The sequence below is a fragment of the Thermobia domestica genome, chromosome 13 (genome assembly GCF_964235325.1).
Source record: "Thermobia domestica chromosome 13, izTheDome1.hap1.1, whole genome shotgun sequence".
NCBI classification, from domain to species: domain Eukaryota; kingdom Metazoa; phylum Arthropoda; class Insecta; order Zygentoma; family Lepismatidae; genus Thermobia; species Thermobia domestica.
In genome coordinates, this window is record NC_137466.1 from 209,876,740 (window position 1) to 209,898,891 (window position 22,152).

Genomic DNA, 22,152 nt, shown 5'->3' on the forward strand with positions numbered 1-22,152 from the left:
CATCTATAATCAGGCGCTTCTAACAATTCTGTTTTTCTCCTGGCCCTGGAGAAGGCGTTACCTTCTGTGGCCCGCCCAGTTTCGACTGGGAATGAAATTGCAGTTTAAAAAAAAAAATTCACAAATCAAGATCGGGAAGAATGCTACAGCAACAAGTCCGCTCGTCATTCTGTTAGGTGTTTGGCCGCCAACGGCCAAGATTTTGAACATCTAATGTGAACATATACTTACCTGAAGGTTTCTAATACATGTTCGAAGAATAATTAAATGTAATTAGGAAATATGATATATATGTTTATTTCTTAAACAGTGTACACATTTTTTTCTGACGGACTCTAGGTGACAGTACTTAATTATTCTTTGTTTCTTCGGGTGTATAATAACACCGGTACAACTACATAGACGTAGTGTCTGGTAGTATCTATTCCCCGAACTTTGGAACCGTCCTAAGACAAAGTTCTAGATGCGAACCTACACCTAAGTCATCCAAACATTCCTATTAAATCTATTGTATTAAATCCAATGAAGACGTTAGCAGGGACGTACTCAGGAATTTATTTCGGGAGGGGTCTAAAGTGTTTCGGGAGGAGTCCAAATACAATTTGAGGCTAAATTATATGAAAATTTCTAAAGTTGCCCCTAAAAGTAGACAACATTTACAAAAAAGTCGGGATTTCGGGGGGTCCGGACCCCAGGACCCACCCCCTGCGTAAGCGCCTGGACGTCAGACATTTTCCAATGAAGACAATGAAATGTGAAACGTTCAAAGGAGAAGATTATATTCTTGTAAATATGCATGGTTCAACATACTGAGTAAATCCTAGCTCATATTCCTCCCGGGGAATTCTTTGCTCCGTAGTTGGGCAATTCTCCCAGGTATGTTTCTGAATTTCTCTTTCGTAGCACGTCTTTTTCTAAAACAAGAAGCTAGCAGCCACATGTATTGTATCCGGTAATATTGAATGTTGAGCCAAAAGATATGAGTTTATGTACTTCTTTTGAATTTGTTCCAGATTGTGTGAAATATATATATATATATATATATATATATATATATATATATATATATATATATATATATATCATTTTCTCGTAGAAAAGATGTGTACGACTATTCGGAGAACATGGAGCTTGCATTACATTAATCACTGGTAACATAAGTCAGCGGCAAATATCCAACCGTCCATACAGTTACGAATGCCTGGTATGTATGTAAAAAGACAGTGTTCTTTGCCAGATGTGTGTCAAAACTTTTACTGAGCTATTTCCTTGATTTACCAAAACCAAACTGCTTCTTAAATATAAACACTGAGAGAAGATAGATAGCGATTTCTGCGAAAGAAGGAGAAACAGCTTATACATACCTCGATAATATTCTGCGGTTAGTATGAGAATCTTGAAGTACCTGTAAAGCAAGAAAAAATAAATTAGTACCATATATTTCTACAAGCTATTTGATTATTTTTAGCATAAACTTAAGAAAGCTACCAACTTCTAGAAGTGTTTAATAACACTTTATGTGTAAACACAAAATTTGGTGCCCCTCGCGCCCGGAGCATCTGCACAGAACACTGTTTCGATTCCCAGTGGAGGATGTTATGGTTGGATCTCAAAATTTAACTATAATTCTCCGCGTCGAACAGCCTCAGTGCTGAAAGAAGTATTACTCTAAACGAATTAACCACGAACAAAAGAAATTAAAAGAAGTTTCGAAATATGCCTATGAGTAAAGAAGAAAATTACGAAAGATACCTATAAATGAAAAGAATGAAATAAGTTAAGAAAGATGTTTATAAATCAAGAATCAAAGAAATTATAAAATATGTCTTTAAACGAAGAATTCGGGAAGTTACAGACGATAACTATAAATTAAGAAGATATTTATAGATGAAGAAAAATTAAACAAATCAAAGAAAGCAGTATTGTGGTAGTCCCTTCCTACAGAACTCTCCAGGTGACGTCACCCTACAGGTGCAGTCGGCGAACCTATGAACTGCTTATGCTCTGCATCAGCGGTGCCAGATCTAGCATAATGATGCTAGATCTAGCATAATTTGCATGTCTTTAGCATCTAGCATCCTGCCCAAATCTAGTATAATTTCAGCAAGTTCATCAAAAAGCCGCAAAATCTGGGGATGAGAAAGAAGTTGGTCGTGGCAAGAAAAAGGTCGGCAAAAATGTATCGTCTCCCGTTGATTCATACAGTCGGGTAAACCATACAGGCAATCATATTATTGGAAGCAAATTTAAAACTGCTGGAGGTCATCCCTTTACCGATGCCTTTATTAGAGAAGGGGCGTGGGAGTAAAAATAAACTTAGTGTTTCTGAAAATGAGTTAGAAAACGACTTTTATTGGAGACGGTAGCTTCTTGACGTTAAGGTGTAACATATAGCACACAAATGCAGGTGTCTCAAAGGCCTTTCGCGATGTTTGAACCAGTCCACCCCAGAGATGCATTTTTGCTTTTATTTTTTTTTATTATTATTTTCTTTAGCTCTACCCAGGGTTTTCTAATCCTTTGACTGCGAGGTCATTTTCTTTCAAAATGAAAAAAAAAAAAAATCTGAAGGTACAAAAAAACCTCTAGTTTCCAGAAATTTTAATGTTTGTGTTGGAACTTCAATCATTTCTTTTTGTTTGTTTGATTTAGGTTTGTAGGAACTAAAAATTAAAAAAAATAGAAAGACTTGTCTACATCCTGAGTTATTGTTTTTAATTTTAGAGATTTTTTCTTTAAAAACTTCTGAATTAGTAATTATGAGGATCTAGCATAATTTGACCGAATCTAGCATAATTTCGATCAGGTTTTGGAATAATTCCGAGCTGTGAGTCTGGCAACGCTGCTCTGCGGAAGAAACTCGACCATTTGAATCTCGACGGTGCAAGGAACAGGTAATAGGCTCCATAGAAGAAAGAAAAAGTACGTGCACTTGGAATTCAGCATTGCAGGAACAAGTAGTTAGCTCCTACAGAAGAAAATACGTGCTTCACGGCGGAACAACTATCATAAGTATCTCAGTTTGTAAAAACACTGGTCTTACATTTTAGACAAATATTTATTCAATTTTCACACTGTAATATAGTACTTTTTAAATTGTGTAATTAAATATTGAGGCCCTCAGCCTAATAAATATTGTGATTTTAATTCGGTTGTTTTTGATCATCCACCTAGTTGATAGTCGTATGCCATTAGTCGTATGCCATTAACTTTCCTTGCATTTGGTATATCTGCGTTCTTGAGTGAGTAACGATGAAGCGTATTCCTGCTGTTAGCTACCTTGGCCAACAACGGTGAAATTTTCACTTGTTGTGAGAGTTTGTTGGTCCCCGAATCATTTAATGTATTACTTCATAGGCCTTTTTATTAAATAAGCCGGTGCCTATAGTATATGAACGAAAAAAGAATTTTAAAAAGTCTATAAAAGAAGAAGAATGAAAGAAACAATACAAGATACAAAGCCATTTTAGATCCAATGTATCGAAAATTTACTGATGGATTTGTGCTACGTTGTCCCTATGATTTTACAGAAAGAATATAATATTTAATAAAGTAGAAAATGGAGGTTAAGTGTGGGAATCTATCAGAGCTGGATTTAGGTTTGGTTGGGCCCTAAGCTACTGAAGATAATGGAGCTCTTTATGTGTCCAGATGAACGTAGGACCCTATATACAGAAATGAAGACACTATTGTTATTTTAGGAAGCAGAGTAGCAGAAGGGGGTCCTTTACTTACATCATAGGGACCTACACAAACTAAGCACTGTTGCTATATGTAGATTTTACTTTGAACAAACTCCATAGCTCTGGATAAGTAGCTTAACAAATAAAACACAGTTCTGACCAGAGCAGAATGAAATATATTAAAAACTATACTTACAATGTGTTACAGTTTCAAGGACCTAACGTCCTCTTCATCAGACACCGACACTGATGAAGAGGACGTTAGGTCCTTGAAACTGTAACACATTGTAAGTATAGTTTTTAATATATTTCATTCTGCTCTGGTCAGAACTGTGTTTTATTTGTTAAGATTTTACTTTATTTATTGTTTTTATTATATTTTAGAAATGTCCATTCAATTTTTTCCTTTAATGTTTGGGATCCCCAAGAGGGTGGAGCCCTAAACTATAGCTTGTTTATCTTATACGTAAAGCCGACACTCGAATCTATAGTGGGCCTCTATCTGCTCGAACTTGATGCAAAAGAATGTCAATAATTAGCGGTTTATTTGTGCTAAAATGTATTAAGAAGTTTATAATGTGTACCCAGTATTAAGACAAGAAATAGAAGAATTTCTTAACCCTGAACTCATTAGCACAAATGTTTTTATATGTTAGATCTAAAATCGGTTTTGATTAAAGCACAACTTCAAGCTATGCCAGAAATTAATCCTTTGTTAGTGGGTACAAATTGTATATCCAATTATCACAAATTAAGTAATAATTACTGACTAAGTTTTGAATTGATTTTGAGTAAGTGGAGGAACCAATGGATGAATGGAGGTCCTCTCAAAATCAACCCTCATATTTAGTTTTATTGTGCCAAAGCAAATAAAATTATCGCCACAAATTGAGCACTAAATTTTCGACACATTCTATCTAATGTTTCCTCTTTGGTGGATGATAAGACGCCTTCACACACCCCTAAGGCCTCTTTTATGCTGCTGGTGGTTGCGGCAGCGTTTTCGGTCAACCGCCACGTTTTGCTAACTACACTGACTTTAAATGAGTACTTTAGTCCACGACGGAGTGGGTTTCCAACCGCCGCAGGTTGAAAATCCTACCGTTGGAAGTTACGACTTTTGAGCAGCTTCTATTTATATTGTATCATATACGACCTTACGTTTACATTTTATACACAGCGGTTCGGTCCTCTCACAGCTCGTACTGCTGCAAACTGCCACGGTTAACGACCACATTTTCAGTTTGTTGTTATCTAAAGTGGATGAATCGAAACATAAGTGACTTCAATACAGAACATTAGAAAACTCCACTGAGTAGGTCAGTAACAATATCTGACGTACTGCCTCCTCACCATTGGCAGTAGCGTCAGCAGACAGAAAAGGGCACTAGGTGATCCGCAGCAATCGCGATGATAACTGGACGGAGAGATAGACGATTATTTTGAGATAAAGCAGGACATAATGGCTCAAAGCCAACTCCACTAAATTAAGTTCTGTCCAGTGATACCAACCCGTGAAAAAAAAACATTTTGTAGGATTTTTTAACATCGATTTCTTAAAAAGGGAATTTTTGTCGCTATTGGCAACATATATGATTGTTCATACTTCATTGTCAGTAACAGAATACTCTATGGAGGGGAAATAGATTAATGACTCCACAATAAGCTCGAAGTCATTGCCGAAGTAACTTGTGATTCTCAAAACGCAAGCTCCAAGATACGTACATTATTCTCTGGTATTTAATTAATAAAATTATTTAAAAAAAAAAATAACGGAAGAAGAAACTACGAAATAAGAAACAACGAACTCCGAAAATGTTACACACAAACTGACTGAAAAATAAAATTCTTCCGATAGGCCTATCGTTAAGTTCAGTAGAAGATGATTTCACAAAGGCGTGATGTAAATGCTAAATGCTGGCAAAAAGTGTACTTGCTTTCGTCCGTATTTTCAATTTCTTTTCTTTCAATTAAGGACAATACTTATTCATCAAGTATTCGATAAATGCATAGATCGACATTTAAGAATAGGCTAGTGTTCATAGTTCACTCATATATTGAAGAAAGCGAGTGACATGCCATATATTAATTATTTTAATTAGTGTAACGCAGGCCCGTATCCAGGGGGAAGTTTTGCTGCCCCCCTAAAATTTTCACGGTAGGCTTGCAAATGAACTATAATATGCTGATGAACTATAATATGGTTGGATCGAACCGCCCTAACTTCAGTCTGCCCCCCTTACATTTTTGGGCTGGCTACGGGCCTGGTGTAACGTGGGAAATTCAAGAGCAAAATGGGAATTTCTGCCTCTCAAAATGGGATTTTATTATGTTTCAAGTTGGCATCATTGTTTCAGTCCTTCATGATCTCGTTGGTTGGATTAGAATTTAGCGTTCCTTCCAGCAGCGAGATTATATGAGACGTGAACGTACATCTCACACAGCTTAACGTTAAATCCAAATCACATAAACTCCCACCAGGAATTGAAGACGGATCTGTCTCCATTATCAAATCCGCATACGCTAACCATATTGTCACCTTCATGACCTCGTCGAAAAAAATTTCAACTTTCAGTTTAACGTCCCTCGCATATGCCCTTTAGACTAAGGGAGTCGATGATTAAAGCGAGAGATGATGGAAAAATTGGTGGAATGTGGAAGTGGGAGGAAATTGGAGTACCCCGAGAAACTCTACGAACACGATGTTGTTAACCGGAAACTTGGCCGGGGATCGAACCTGGGCATCCACGCACCAGAGGTAAGCGCTTTACCACTGAGCCACCATGTCGCAATGGTTGTCGACACAGAAATAACGGAAAGCCCTACTTTCCTGAAGCGGAGATGAAAAGACAAAAGAAAAGAAAACGAGTATTAGTTTTGACGTCAAAAACAGAGTTCGGTGCTTTGTAATCATCCACGAAAACTTCGATGACGTCACTCTAACGTCATAGACGGTATTGAGAAAGATTTGTAACAATAATAAGCTTATGAAAGATACTATTATATATATATATATATATATATATATATATATATATATATATATATATATATATATATATATATATATATATATATATATATATATATATATATATATATATATATATATATCTTAAGTGCTTACAGCATATTGGATGCACTAATATACCTCAACGTTGATAAGAATTCTCTCTTTCTATCTGACGGAAACCCTGATAAATGAAATGAAGAAAACGCATTAAAAGCGAATGAATGAATGCTCTCCTGACAATCACTAGGAAAGTCTTTGATTACTTCCAAGCAATTCTGATTCAGCCACAAATTGGAAGTTAAAATCCCCAAAAAAGTCATTCGAAAAAACGGATTAAAAAAAAAAAAAACTCTCATGAGAAGGTATTTTATTTTCTCTTTACACAATGACTCGTTGATAGGCGGAATAAGTTTTTTTTTAAATTCTTTTTCTTTATAACCCCTTCCACGACCTTCTTCCACAAGTTATTTTTTTTTTCTCCATCACAAGGTACCGTTTTCATTTAAATTCTGTAGTTTTCTCATCTGTCTAACTCCAATTACTCCCATCTCCGTATTCTTAAGCTTTATTAAAATCTTCTTCATTGATTTTTCTTTCTTACATCCTTGAGAGACGAAGTTAATTCCATAATTTCGTGATTTTACTTGTCACAAGAAATATTTGAAATATTGAAAATTATTTTCACTGTGTATAAGAGTCTGCCAGAAAAATGTATACACTCTTTGTCATTTTGTATCGGGATACTAGCATTGACAATTTGTTCTGAAATTTAAGTATGTTGTAGTAGGGTTTTTCGACCTACAGATGTCGGTATTGTTTCCCCTTAAAATTATATTCTAGTACGGTTTTTCGCTCAATAGATGTCGGTACTGTCAGCACGGGTAGTGAGATAAGAAAATGGCAGGAGTACGCTTAACGTTTGAACAGCGTATGCACACTGATGTCCATAATGTTTGTTGCATATTTATGACTGTCTTCTTGTAAGAATATAATTTGTTAATGATTTTGCAGGGTACTTTTAATACTGATACTATGTGTATAATCGGGAAAATATATATTTGTGGTAAATTTCATAGGAAAAGAATTATAAATACAAAAATTAGAATGAGTAAAATAAAATGTTGCTAAATGGACAAGAAAGTTTTATTTTCGTTTTATTATTCTTATTTACTACCCTTTTGATATGAAATTTGCCACATACATGTCTTTGTCGATTATACACACACTAACATTACAAGAAATACCGGGCGAATTCGTTATCAAATTGTATTCCTACAACAATACATTTATAGACATGCGACAATAATTTTGGACATGAGTGTATATTTTGAAGTTGTTTTAATTGGTTTGGGAATGCCATCAAAGGGCAAGGTCAGTGGAGAGAGGAGTTTGGTACTTAAGCACCAAACCCGCCTAACAATCAAACGCATTGTTGAGAAGTTTGGGGCGTATGGAACGACGAGGGGTCGCTGCAGCTACAACGGTCATTGTTTCAATGGAGATCGATACACATGTCTTTGTAATCTTCTGGCGAAGATTCTTGAAGGTCCCAACTGGAAACAATTGACAATGTCGACAATGTTGACAACGCTGAAAAACCATTTTAGAATATTTGTCAATGCCAATATCCTGATACAGCATGACAAAGAGTGTATACATTTTTCTGGCGGACTCTGTATATATACACTCTCTTCTTCTTCTAAGCCTTTTTCCTAGTTAGCTAGGATCGGTCGATTTTTCGGATCGCTGTCCTCCGCCTGTTTCTATCTCGTGTCATATCCGCTGTGACACCACATTGCACTATATCGTTCTTAATACAGTCTCCACACTTCTTCCTTGGCCAGCCTCGGGCGTGTTTCCCATTTAGTTCTATAGCATCCACTTGGTGACCTACATATTCCAAAAGTTCTTCTTCTTACATGCCCAAACCATCTCAATCCAATTTCTTGCAGTTTTTCTACAGAAGGTCAATTCACCTAAGATGGCCAAAGTTTGCGCGCTCACCTGCTCACGACAATCCCTTCCACCACACAGCGCTTGTGTTCAATGTGGTAGCCATGAGCTGGGACTATCGCCCTGCAACGCAATTTCCACTGAATCAGTGCGCTTCGAAGGTGTATGAGGGGAGGTGTAGACCACACTGCGTAGCAAGCTTTCCAGAGCCCAGCTATGGTAGTGGGACGCCTTCGCGTGAGGTCTTGTTTCAGAAGGCCAAAAGCGCAGAAATCTATCGGCAACGCATCTGGTGACTTCACAGGTATGGACGAGAAGGATATAACAGACACAGCAGTCTCCATTGTCATACGCTGATAATACGCGACAGAACTGCGAGCAGTGTGACTGGATGCTTTGTCCATGTGGATCCACACCTTCCGAGTGTGTCTGCCATACAACAGTGGGATGTGCGTTGTGTATAATGGTTCCATGATCTTCGTTTGAAAGTAGGCTGCATTCACCTTGGCCTTGGAATCCACACGATGTAATGGCAACTTACCACGGGCGCAGAAACTTGCCACCATCATGAACCATTTCGAAAACTTCTCGTGACATTCATGGACGAACTCGCCGCGGCCATTCGTATCATGTGTGAATAAAAAATAACCCTGAGCTTATTGGTGTAATCAAGGTAGATCCAGGCTTCATCCAGAGTGACAACATACTGCCATGTTTTACCTGAGAAGTACTATTTATACAAGTTTCTTGCGTTCGTGAATCTTTCTTGAATGTGCCTTGGTGATAACTTATGCCCCATCGCCTTATGAAGTTTTTTCAGTCCCAAATTGTCCTTTATTACACGACACAATGTGCTCTGTGATATCCTGCATCAGGTGGCAAGATTGCTTTGTTTGGGTGGGCTCTCCTTCACAACTGATGCACTGATGTTTCTCACAACGCGTGGTGCCCTGACTGGACATGCCCGTTTCCTTTTCACTCTCACGACTTGATCTTGATATTTTGGGTCGGTGCTTTTACAGCGCTGGCTTACCCTTGCTACTGTACGCCAACTAATATTGTTGCCCTTTGCCGCACACGTTTTCACAATCACTGACACACTGAATTGTGCATCGGAAAGTGCACATATGTACCCTTCTCAATAAGGTGTCACTTTAACAGGCATAATGGCTGTCGACCACAACAACTTCCACACAGCGTTGTACGTTACTCACTACTGGATTCATGGGCTACTGACTTCTGGTTCCTTCTCCTACGCTGTGCTCGTCATCATTTCTGTAAAATTGGCCACCTTAGGTGAATTGACCTTCTGTACTACTGGTCTTAACTTTACTGTTCCCTAGATCACTTTATTCTTAATTTTGCTCTTCCGCGTCACTCCATACATCCACCGCAGAATCTTCATCTCCGCAACAAGCAACTTCTGTTAGTCTCTCTTCCACGTCGTCCAACATTCCGCTCCGTACAATAAGGCAGGTCTCAATACTGTTTTGTAAAATTTTCCTTTAAGGCATATTGGTCACACAACACTCCTGCTGCGTCTCTCCATTTTGTCCAACCGCTGCTAATTCTGCTGTTGACATCTTGTATTCTTGCATTTTCCTATAGTTTTGATACCTAGTACTTGAAATTTTTCGTAATTATCACTTCTTCTAAGTCCAGTGTATTCTTGTATTATATTTTTTCCTGAAAAGACACTGTCTTGGTTTTACAAATTCTAAGCTCTTTGCTCTCCAATTCTCCTTTCCAAGCATCTAATTTCCCTTACAATGCTGCCTTAGTTCACTCACTCACCAGTAGCATAATGTCATCTGCAAATAGCATATTCCAAAATGCTAACTCTTGGATATTCTTTGTAAATTCCTCCATCACAATTGCAAACTAAATGGTCTAAGATTAAATTACTGATGAAGCTCCACTTTAACTGTGAACTCCTGTCCTACACCCGTTATACATATCTTGAATTATATAGATGTATATATTTGGAATACCTCTTCTTCTTCAGTGCCCACAAATAAGATCCCATGGTACTCTATCATATGCTTTGTCTATGTCGATGAAACCCACATAAAGAACGTTGTAGTATTCTCTGTATTTTTCGATTTGCATCTTAAGTGCAAATATTGCATCCGTTCTTGATAGCCATAGCAAAAAGCCAAATTGGGTCTCCGTTATTTTGGTCTTTTTCCTCAATCTTGCTTGTATCATTCTCCCTCAGAGCCTCATTGCATGGAAACAATTCTGAAAAAAGTGATAGTTCGAGGAGATTATAAACATTAAAAGCGTATTAAATATAGGCGTAACCAGAGGGTAACCTGGGAGGCAAGCTCCGCAAAAGACTATTGGTACACTCCAGAATACAGTTGGAATACCATGTGTTCATTGAAAAACTTCAATTCTCAGAACTAAGGGGCGTTGACCTACCGGAGCAAAATATTCTAGTTACGCTAATGGTATTGAGAATGATTAAATCAATAGGACTATAGGGCAAAAGGGTTGAGCTTGAGGATTTCAATCGCTTATTATATCAAGAATATACAGGGGTAGACAAAAAAATCTAAAAACATTTCATACAAGGCACGTAAGTTTGGCCCTACACAGTACCACACGTGTTGCGGTTGCCGATCTTTTTTTTTTTGTTTGTTTGTTTTCAATGTGTCATGTGGACCTTCTTCTTCCGTCAGCAGTAACCCGTTCACCTCTGAGTGTCGTGGTGTGAAAGTGGTGCGGTAAAATGGGCGACCTGACAGACTTCCAAAGAGGCATGATCGTTGGTGCCCGTCTGGTTGGAGCTTCAGTGGCAACAGTGGCAAATACTGTGGGGGTATCGAAACGCACTGTGTCCAGTGTCACGAGAGCATAAACAATTCATGGGCAAACGACGTCTGCAAAGCACAACAGTGGTCGAAAGACAATCCTGTCATATAGGGACCGGAGGGCATTAAAACGGATTGTAGCAGCTAAAAAGAAGACCACTGCAATGAAAATTACGTCTGAACTCAATTCCGGCCTACAGAACTCCGTTTCATCGAAAACAATGCGACGGGAACTTCATAAAATGAAAATTCATGGCAGGGCCGTTATCAGCAAACCTCTGGTCACAGCAGTAAATGCGACGAGGCGTATCCAGTGGTGCAAGGACCACAAGGCGTGGACTCATGAGCAGTGGAAACACGTAATGTGGTCCGATGAATCGACCTTCACCTTGTTTCCAACAACCGGTCGTGCTTATGTATGGAGAACACCGTCGCAGGCCTATGATACAAACTGTCTGCTCCCAACTGTAAAGCATGGGGGTGGTTCTGTTACAGTATGGACAGTGATATCGTGGTTTTCTGCAAGTCCCATCATAGTCCTCATAGAATGATGAATGCTAAGGCGTATGAGGCCATTTTGGGGGACCAGGTTCTACCCATGGCCCTAATATTGTTCCCTGATGGTGATGGCATCTACCAAGATGATTTGGCACCCTATCACGCTTCAAAAACGGTGAAATCATGGTTTGAGGAGCATGACCAGGAGCTATCACACCTCCCCTGCGTTCCACAATCACCAGATCTGAACATCATTGAGCCATTGTGGTCTGAGTTAGAAAGGCGTGTTTGGTCTCATTACCCTGCACCAGCATCCCTTAAGGAATTGGAGCATATTTTGAAGGAACAATGGTACAAAATTCCACACACTACGATTCAGGAGCTGTATATGTCCATTCCACGTCGGATTCAAACTATTTTGGACGCAAAAGGAGGATCCACACCATACTAGGTATGCTTTTTACACTTTTGCAAACGTTTTAGATTTTTTTGTCTACCCCTGTATATACGGAAGCGTTGCAAGTATTGCCAAAGATGTATCTCAAATCAAGCTACTTTAATTTGGCCGCTAGATCCTAATATATTTACTATAAATATTTTGGGTTCCATGATCGTGAGGAACAATACGGAAGATCAACACAAAGTAACCAGTTCAATGGACGACCTCAACATCAAGTATCCAAAGTTGTTCACGTAAACCCAGATCGTAAATCCATTGAATCGAGTGGACTTTCTGAGAAACAGTCAGTCCCAACTCTCCAGGAAAATCGTGAGCAATTATCATCTTCATTTGTGAGTATACCAGGGGTGCCCACAAAGGGGGGCTATGACGCAAACTGCGTCATTGAAATATTTGGGGGGGGGTAAAAATCTATATAAATATGTTTGATGGGGTGTAAAAATTAATCGAAAAGACTTTTTTCATGCAAGAACACCTACGGATAGACAATTCAGGGGGGGGTGCGTCATGGACATGAGGGGGGGTGGGCACCACTGAGTATACAGCCGTATCAAGAAATATCTACCAAAGACTCCGAGGCCATTAGGTTAAATATACGTATATCAAGAAGCCCCCACGTTATCTGAAAATTAAACTCATCTTCAGCAAGCTGATAAAAGCTTTCGGTTTCAGAATCTGAATACAAAATACAGTAAACCAAACCAGAAGGAAATTGCGGAACATTCTCTGACATTTAAAGATTAAAGATAACGCAAGTGATCAAGATTTATTCCCTCCAGTGCAATCTCTGCAACTCCTTCTATATCAGGTTGACCTGCACCAGCTAAGAAGACACTATTTCGTAGAGAATAACGTTCCGAAATTTTGACAGCTACTCGAAGAAAAAGACTTTCAGAAGAGAGAAAAATGAAGAAAATCTCCACCAGGAAGAGTGAAAAAATTAAAGTAAGCAAGCAAACAAATGGCAAGGAAGAATGGAAAACTCAAAATGAAAAGGAAAACAATTTCCGATACATAAAGATAACCAAGCAAATTCTGTCGCTTTTTGTGGAGGTATTCAATTGGCCCTCACACCGGGAGTTGAATGCGAATGGAGATACGGCGAAGGTCAATTGTTGGTGTGGATATATCCAACATACTACCTGGTTGTGGCAGTTCAGTTACACCGTGAACTTGTGTAAGGACAGAGTGGACATGAGACCTCCACAGACCGTTATAAGGGCGTGTATGCTGTACGAGTTCAAACTGAGGTCAAACGCCGCTGGAGCGGGGCGGGAGATATGCCAGGCCTTTGGTAGGGTATCGTGACTACGCGGGCAGTGCAGCGGTGGTTTAACAAGTTTAAGGTCGGTGACGAAACACTCGTAGACGGAAGACCAACACATGTACAAAAAGAAGGTCTTCAGGCAGCAATTGAGGCGAACATTGGCCAGACATGTGACGAACTGGGATACAATTCTGTGTGAGTAAAGAAACCATTTACCACCACCTCCATCAAATCAGGAAGCACTACAAGCTGAGTCGATGGGTCCCACATGATTTGACTCCGGCCAGAAGGCAATACTAGCAGACACGTGTGTTTCTTTGCTGTCTCGTCTGAGGTAGGAGCCATTTCTGGACAGGGTATTGAGATGTGATGAGAAGTGGGTCCTGTACGAAGCTCCATGGCGCCGTCATCATTGGTTAGCATTCCATGAACCAGTTCCAAAATAATGACAGAGTATGTTAACATTTTTAGTTCAATAAATTTTGCTTATACTAGTGAAAGACAATAATTTTTTCTTAGGTGATCGCCATTGCCCGCATCTTCCCTACATTGAGACAAGCGAACGAATACATAGGCATCTAAAAAGGCTTTTTCATCATATAGAACCCATGAAACATGTCAATCCATTGAAATTTGATTTCGATTTTTTTCTCACGATCACAACGCCTTCTTCTACATATAATTAATAAAGCTGGAAATAAATACCAAAATCAAATACCACATTTCCTCTTCTAGAGGGCTATTCAAAAAGGTCGGTTTTGGATCGTCTGGCAAATTTTTGTTTCTAGGTTACCGACATGGTTTTGTATTCTTGCTCTACCCACAAACATTCCGATGGTCGCCTTAGTCTGAATTTCTCGCATTTGTTCAGTCTGAGTCCAGCCATGGAGCAGTTTACTTCAGAGCAACGTGTGTTAGTTGTGAACACTTTTTATCAGAACGGAGAAAGTTATGCAGCAACTGTTAGGCAACTTCGCTCGGTTCTAGGGCGAAATGAGGCACCGAATGAATCAACAGTTCACAGACTTATGAAAACGTTAATTGAAACGAGTTCAACAGTGAACATTAAAATCTTAGGCGTCGTCATAGTGATCGTTCTGAGCGAAACATCGTGGCTGTTAGTCAGACAGTCATAGCGAATTTCACGAACAGAGTTATTGCATGCCAGCGCAGTAGGGAAGGTCATATGCCCGACGTCATTCGCCATACCTGAAATCGGAATGTGTGATGAATATGTTTATGAATTTTGTTAGTGTGTTTTGAAAAAGTAAAGTTCGTAATTGCATGTAACAAAACCGGCGCGCTTCTTTGCATAACCCTATATTACAAACATGTGTATTTCACATGTGAGTGTCATATTGTGTATATATATAACACCTCCTCGCTTTGTAATGCATATATAGAATCGCAAGCAGAAAGAAGGGCAACCTCGCAAGATGTTTTATATCAAAACACTTAAACCTAATATAAACAATCTAAAAATGAGAGTTGGAAGTGAGTGACCGAAACACGTTGCCTTTCTGCACACAGAGAGTTGGATCCCAAATTTTCTTCAGACGGAAAACGCTTATTGTATCCTGGAGATAACTCCAAAGCTAATTTTAAATTGAAGCCAAAGGCATCATTCATCACCTGTACAATGATGTTTCTTCATTTGCGTCATGACTTGTACGAGTTTAAATCGAGCGCCTAGACTCTCAATTCTGTAGCTCTGAAATATTATAAGACGTCAAAATTATAGTTGATTTAGTTATAAAAGATGTATTGAAATGAAATTTCTAATTTAATATCCCTTAGGTTAAAGGACCCTAATGGCTAATGAAAGAGTTACTTTGAAATAATTCGCGGAATGAAAATATGGTAAGAAATGGAAGAACCCCCGAGAAAAGCGATGGACACTACGAAATCAAATAGCCTGGGATCGAATTAGGGACCGCTGTTGTTTGTGACCGCACCACATGAAAATGGTTAGAAAGTCTGAAATGAATTTTAGAACATTAATTAGTATCCACTTCAACTAGTTTGCAATCACCACTTTGATTACACGACATATCCGAAAAGAGTATATGGAGTCCAAAATTAATACAAAAATAAAGCATCTGATGGGCGCCTTAAGTTAGGAAGATGAAGGTCTGTATATAAGATGATTAGAAGTAAATGGATCCAACATTTTCCAACATTCCAAGTCTAAGGAGATTTATTTTATTATCTTCTTCTTTCTCTCCTTAACCATAGATTGGTTGGCAACATGGAAATTTTAAAACTCTTCTCTCTCTTGGGAGACCTGTTTTATACTTTTATAAGGCCTGTTCTTCGTAATTGCATCTAGATATACTACCATTGGTCTTCCTTTTCCTGGTTTTCCTTCTGCCTTTCCCTCTATCAACACGATGATCCAATCGGAGTGCCGAATAATATGGCCAAGCGTGCTGTTTCTTCTTTTTCCTATTATCTTCATGATCTGTCGTCCTTCATTAGCTTCCTTTAGTACAACTTTATTCCTTTTCCTTTCGGTCCATTATATGCGCACCATTTTGTCAACAGCGCATTTCAAATGCTTCCAGCTTGAATATTTCAGCTTTTCTCAATGTCCACGTCTCTGATCCGTTAAGAGCCACGCTCCATACCAGGGTCTTAATAAATCTTTTTCGAACGTCTAACGACACATTTCTTGATGTTAGTAGTCCTCTTTTCCTATTGAATGCTTGTTTATCCTGCGCTTACGTCTTTTTCACTTCTTCCATCCGAGGATATTAGACTTCTTAAATAGGGGAACATCTTAAGGTCTTCGATTTTCTCTCTCTCTCTCTCTCTCTAGCCACACGTTTGTCCCTCCCTGTCCTGCTCTTGTGCACTTCATCACTTTGGTTTCAATCCTATTTATATCCATTTTGCATTTTTTTTCCAGTTGGTCTTTCAAGTTTGAAAGTGTTTCCTGTAAGTCCTTTTCGTTCTCCGCTATCAGTGCTATGTCACCAACAAACCTTATTGTGCTGAAAACCTGACCATTTACTTTTACACCTTAGTTGTTTTTATCAAAGCACAGCCTCTTCTATATTTTGTTATAGAGATTTATTTTGTAAATAAAATGGATGACGGGTTTTATATCACGGACTTTTATTAGACTCTACTGAACAAAACATTGTTGCAATATTTTCGCGCCACATTGGAATAGACATTGTGTGTGATTTGTGATCGCGTCACGGAAAACAATTGACAACATTTGAAATAAATATTGGAAGACGGTTAATTCCTGAATCAAGAACTTTTGTAATACATCGTTGATTATCTTTTGGGCCTTTCTAATTTCACTTCTATTGAAATGCGAATAATAAGCAGAGAAGGAGGTACATTTCCATATACTTATTTTCCCCATGCGAAGGAAGGCCGCTCATCCAGTTTAAAAATAAAGTTTATTTTTGCGAAACGATAAAACTTCGCCTCTAATTAACTATGTATGCTTGAAAAACTCTTTCACTGTCATTCGCTTAAAATAGATCCTCTGATTAAAAGAATTGATTTATATGTAACGGAACAAACCTGCAAATAAAGCAATTATGTAGCTGTTTGGTAGCAAAATAATATTATAATTGCTCGTAATTCTTGTTACTCGAAACGCAAAAGGCCATTAAATACATATTGATATTCAAACCACTCACCACCGAATATGATTTATGGCCTAAAAGTAGTTTATGACTTCCGTATGTGGGTTCTCCTTGTCGTACAAAGTCATTCTGAAAGCATCAAATATGGCGTCCTGAAAGTACTATTGGATCACTTACGTTTCAATTTATATCAGTGACTAATTACGATCTATTTGAATAGATCTTGTTAAAAAAATCCTCTTCAATTGCAGTGTCGTAAATCAATTGTCGTGACGGTTATTATGCCTTATGAATTTTTACTGAGATTCTATTTATAGCTATCTTTCCCGATGCCTTCAACGGTTTCTCACTCCATTTTGCTAACACAGTTATTAGACTTCCACAATACGCTATGTATAGATATGGAAGGCTTATAAAACGGCTAGGTACCCAAATCCGTCCGCCTGACATTAGAAGCCAATAGACAAAATGCTAACACATAGTGAGAAGCGCTATTTTAGAAATCAGTTCAGCGTGGTAAACATTATTATTATTATTATTATTATTATTATTATTATTATTATTATTATTATTATTATTATTATTATTATTATTATTATTATTATTATTACTCTTGCCAGGCCCTGAGACAAACGAATTTTTGTTTATGTGTTTCAGTCTGGAATTGTTTCTTCGACGTTACTCGACCATTTGCTTCCACTTCTAATTCCCAATATTTTCTTCTGTTTTTGAAATCATCTACCAGTTGTGTTCTTCTTCTTCCTATTCCTCGCTTTCCTTCCATCTTTCCTTCTATGGCGGTATGAAGAAGACAATTTCTTCGCAAGAAGTGTCCTATGGAGGATGGTGGCTAAAAGCGTCCTCTTTTCTTCTAACCGTTTTAAAACATCGTTTGTTACTCTCTCTGTCCATTTTATCTTCTCCATCTTTCTGTAACACCACATTTCGAAGTTCTTTAAATATTTCTTCTTTAACTTCTGTAATGTCCAAGTCTCTGAGCCATACAGTCCAATGATCCATAGTATATTGTGTATAGGTATAGCACTTGCCAAACTTATATACAAGTCCCATTTCTTCACGTAGCTTTATTCAAACCGAAAGTGGTGAAAATAAACTATTTTCGGTTTTAACGTTGACTACCATAGAACAAAAACGATTAACAGACAGTGGCAGATCGAGGATATGATCAAGGGAAGGGGTAAACCTTAATTTGCAGCTTTATCCAGTGTAAAGCAGGATTGAAGCCCATTTAATCCAGTGTATACCTGAGCATCAAGGGGAGCTATAGCTCCCCTCTTGGATCCGCTACTGTTAACAGATAGCAAGGAGCAGTTAAACAATTCAGTGTCTCAAGCCAACATACCGTGACTACAGGACCATAACTTGTGGCGGGGGGCGGCAGGGAGGCAACTGCCCCTCCAGGGAAGCTCCTCGTCGTTTTAGGGTGTCCACTTTAAGACAAAAATTTTCTTATTCCATATACGATACGAACATGGAATTATAAATGAAGCATCAAACAGGTTCAGTACATTACATACACAAAACAACACAGAAAAAGTAAATAAAATAAAGTTAAGTCAGGGCCCATTTCAGTAAAAATGTCTACTATTAGGGGCCCTAGAAATAATATTTATACGTATGGGTTTCACATTTGTCAATATTGTCTCCTTAATTAATTTGCTATATATGGAACGAGGCCAGGGGCGTAACTAACGGCCCCGAATACCTTGCCGCGCGGGAGGGCCCACAGTCTCCGGGATGTCGATAAAAAGTAAGAGAAAGATGGAAAGAGGGGGACCAAGAATTAGAAAAACAACTTTTTCTAGGGTGCCCAAATACGCGTATTAATGCTTGTCTCTCCAGAAAATACTCTAAGTTACGGCGCTGTATGATTATCCTGTATATTCTGCTGAAACTGGAAGTGGTTCAAATATAATATTACTTTCGGTTGCAATAGTGGTTTCCGCAGAGGAAGAATGTAAGATATATATCGGGATGCAGTTTTTTGCAATCGAGTTAGCTTCCCAAGAGTAGGTTCTATCTTCTTTCTTATCCATCTATTGTAACCAGAAGTTATTTCATTCTCAAGTACTTTCAGCCTGCGTTATACCTTCAGAGTAAGTGATCACGTTTCGCAACCATATAGTACAACAGGCATTATATATTTTAAGGTTAAAATTCTTCGACAAAATTCGCGGAGTTTGAACTGAATAATAACACGAATTTTCTATTTTTAGTTGGCATTTAATTTCTTCGTAAATATGGTTTTGGTCTGTTAATTGTGCTCGCTATCTAGCGATTAAATATGTATAGTATGGAGATTCCGTATTCTTAAATTTATTGCATACGGAAAAGGAAAGCGTGGGATAGCATACTCGGGGTTGTAGTTTAGGATATTTTGGGGCAAAAGATAAGAAAGCTAAAAACACACGGACCAGAATAAAAAACAACAAAAACTTAGATAACTTTATGTGTGAAACAACAATAGCTACGGTAGACCGAAACACACGAAGATAAACATACGTGAGGAAGTCCGGTTCAGAGTTTTGTCATGCTTTCACCATGAATTGGTGTGGGTTCTCCATTGTGTTGGTCACTGCCTCACAGAGAATACACGTTAAAAGCTCACACTCAACAAATTGCGGTGTTACCTTCATTTTGTTCGTATTTTATCGGAAAACCTCTTGTAATTACTGGACAATGGACGTGTTCTCCATCTAACACCCCTCCCCCGCCTCGTTCGTCATTTCTCCCCCTACACACAACAGACTTCTGTACGAAAATAACATGTGACCATTTTCGCTGCGGATGCTATTATCACATTACGTCATTTTCATTTGGAAAATTAGCATACACAGTGGGGAGCGAGAAGCCGCAAAGCTGGCCTTGCAAATCGCTTTTCTCTGACAATTATAGTTTAGTTAATTGTTGGTTTGGGTATTCAAAACTTAAAACGTGTAGTGTATACGATGGTCTCCACTTATCTACCACAACGAAAGAACATTGGGTATGGACGTCCGAAGAGGGAGGGGGGCATGGTGGGGCAGAAGTCCCCTCTGGCTCACGAAGCTGTATTAAATTTCTTAAGGTTTTCTTCATACAAATAAAAAATGCCAAACGTAGTATAGCAACCAAAGATTTTAGGCCCTCCCCCCTAGAAAAGTTTCTTCAGGTGCCCATTGACATTGGGGAAAAAAGACAAATTTCGATCTACGAGCACAAAAAATTCCCTTATTTAAGTTCAATTCTACCCAGTATCAGTAATGCCAACCAAAAACATTAAAGGGAGCGCGGTGGCTCAGTGGTAGAGCGTTTACCTCCGGTGCTTGAGGTCCTCGGTTCGATCCCAGCTCGCGCCGTTTGGACTTTGTGGTAGACAAACACCGTGCTCGAGGGTTTTCTCTGGGTTCTCCCGTTTCCTTCCACTCTCTAAATTCCATTATTTCTTTCATTTCCCACCATCACAGTCTCTTAGCCTTCACAGCATAATCTTAGGCCGTAAAACTTAAAAAGATGTCATCCCCAGTCGCGGATCTAGAAAGTAAAAACTGGGGGGATACCAGACCCCAGACGATGAGAAATATATCATGAGTTTACTATTAAGTTTCAAAAATATATAAATAATAGCTTAAATTATTCTCGTCACCTTGAAAACTGGGGAGCCTAAGCCACGAGCTAGATCCGCAACTGTTCTCCCCTTATTTCTTTCTTTTTCTTTCTTTTTTCTTTTTCTTTTTTTTTTTTTTACTTCTTCAGAGTAAAATTTATTTATCTTTAAGTATAAACTAATTTTTGAAAACAAATCAAAGAAAAAGTTGGGCCTAAAACATTGTTACAAACATGTAAATTGCTTTCATAGTATACATAGTCTAGAATGTACAGTTTTTATCATGAAATATTATTAAATTTCTACTTTTTAAACCCATTGAGAGAATGCTTCTTAAATGTAACTACAACAACCTCCAACAAAACATAATATCTTTTCCAAACTTGGCTATATCTCTAGATTTATGTTTCAATTTTAGAATACACAATCTACTAAAACAATTCTCAGATCGCCAGCGCCCCATCTATTGGTTTTCCCGCGAAACAAAATGTCTTGTGTAATACAAAGGAATTGGACTTGCGGACACATTTACGAAACTAGGTCCCTGCATATACGAAATTACATACCGCATTTTACGGAATATAAAACGCATTTTTTTTTCTTCGAAAAATTGCCTCCAAAATTCAGGTGAGTCTTATACTTGAAATTAATATAAAAATGTCCAATGTTTGATTTAAAATTCCCGCCAGTCTTAAAAATGACAATATTTTCGATACCGCGGGAAACCTATCTCTCTCTGGCAACATTGGATTCAACTGGCAGCACCAGTGCACCAATGCGACGAACATGAGTTGCGGGGATTGACAAGCTTGCTAACACTGTGTCCCTCCCGTCCCACTATCAAAAATCCAGAACCATAGACCACAATATACAGACTGTAAACTCTGCGAAAAACTGAAAGTAAGGCGACTCGTAAGGCCTCTAACATGTAACGACGGAACTAACCAGTCAATCTGAAAGTCGACAACCCATGACGTCACACTCGAAAGCCGATGGCATCGCCAATCCACTTACGACGAAACATCGTTCCTCACCAAACGTTAATTGGCTCTTTCGTCGTTAAATTGCTTAAAAATTAAGGTGTGTTTTACAGTCTGTAAAAAAGGTATAATCTAAACCAGTGATCGCCAAACCGTCGATCGTGAGATCGCAATAACGCTTCGGTTAGTTAGCCTTGATCAGTGTTGCCAATTCGGGGTAAAGTCGCTAAATATAAGGGATTCAACTTCCAGGAAAAAAGCTTGTTGATG

General features: G+C 38.4%; 1 long non-coding RNA gene across 1 annotated transcript in view; it reads right to left on the reverse strand.

The window, feature by feature from the left end:
- Nucleotides 1–22,152, reverse strand: part of LOC145667479 (uncharacterized) — a 607,699-nt gene that overhangs the window by 412,633 nt on the left and 172,914 nt on the right. Inside the window, exon 2 of the long non-coding RNA XR_014127892.1 lies at nt 1,365–1,405. This is a non-coding gene — a long non-coding RNA (uncharacterized LOC145667479). The remainder of the gene's footprint in view (nt 1–1,364; nt 1,406–22,152) is intronic.